The sequence below is a fragment of the Motacilla alba genome, chromosome 23 (genome assembly GCF_015832195.1).
Source record: "Motacilla alba alba isolate MOTALB_02 chromosome 23, Motacilla_alba_V1.0_pri, whole genome shotgun sequence".
Taxonomy (NCBI): Eukaryota; Metazoa; Chordata; class Aves; order Passeriformes; family Motacillidae; genus Motacilla; species Motacilla alba.
This window is the reverse complement of record NC_052038.1, coordinates 2,940,295-2,941,418: the sequence shown is the minus strand read 5'-3', so window position 1 is coordinate 2,941,418 and position 1,124 is coordinate 2,940,295.

Genomic DNA, 1,124 nt, shown 5'->3' with positions numbered 1-1,124 from the left:
AGGCTTAACATATGTATTGTGAGATGTAAGAGGAGAGCGCCTGGAGGTGCAGCTCAGAGGGGGGACTGACCCAGTTTCCTGCTGATTGGGCTCCCTTCAGAATTCCTCACAAGGAAACCCCAACAGGCACAGCCTTCCCTTCATTCACACCAACAGCTGTTCTGGCTCTGGTCTCTGAGTCATTCATTCCTAAAAAGTAGAAAGCTGCCTGATGGCTTTGGACAAGAACATTTACTGCATCAGAGACAACAATACAATGTAAATTTCCAGCTAGAAACCGGAGTTTGAATGCTGACATATCTTTAATAATGATAAATGAAGAATTTATGGATGCAGCTAAAGTTCACATGAGAATTTTGATTCGTTACCACACTGAGCTCAGGTGGAGCCATCAAACCCCGGGGCCAGCATCTTGTCCCAGATTTGGACACCACCACATCCCTCACCTGCCCCGCAGTGATGGCCAGCCCCCCTGGCCCTCCTGTGCTGTGGGGCTGCACAGTGACCACCCAGGGCCTGATGCCCTTCCCTGCCAGCCCCAGGAAGCTGTGCCAGGGAGCTGCTGAGCTGTGTGTCATGAGCCAGGGCTGTGACAGCTCCCCAGCCTGCCAGCCAGCCAGAGAAATGCTAATTGCAAAGCAAGTAATTAGTGGCTATAAAATATGACCAATGCAATTGCACTGAGGATTTTTTTTTCCTCTGTCTGTCCAGAGTCTTGGCATGGAACAGTCTTATATTAGGTGACAAAAGTGACAGCAGCTCCAGTGAAACAGCCTGTCCTCACCTCTGCAGAGACTCCCCAGGTGTTCTGCACCAATAATTACTAATCAAGTTATTTCTCTCAAGATTAAAAAAGCATTCTGCAGGTAATCTGCCCATAATAGCACAGGCCTGGGACTGGCAAAGAGCCCAGTAGCTCTGGGATGGCTCCAGTGCCAGCATCACAGCCCCTTCCTGAGGGACACCCACCCCAGCCTGGGACCCCTTTTGTGTCTCCATGGGCTCTGAACTGCTGCTCCATCCCTAAAACTGCCACACAAGGGCTCTCAGTGCATGCCACCACCACCATGTGTCATGAGAGACTGGTTTGGGGTCACCTAAGAATCACCTCTTGTATTTTCTGG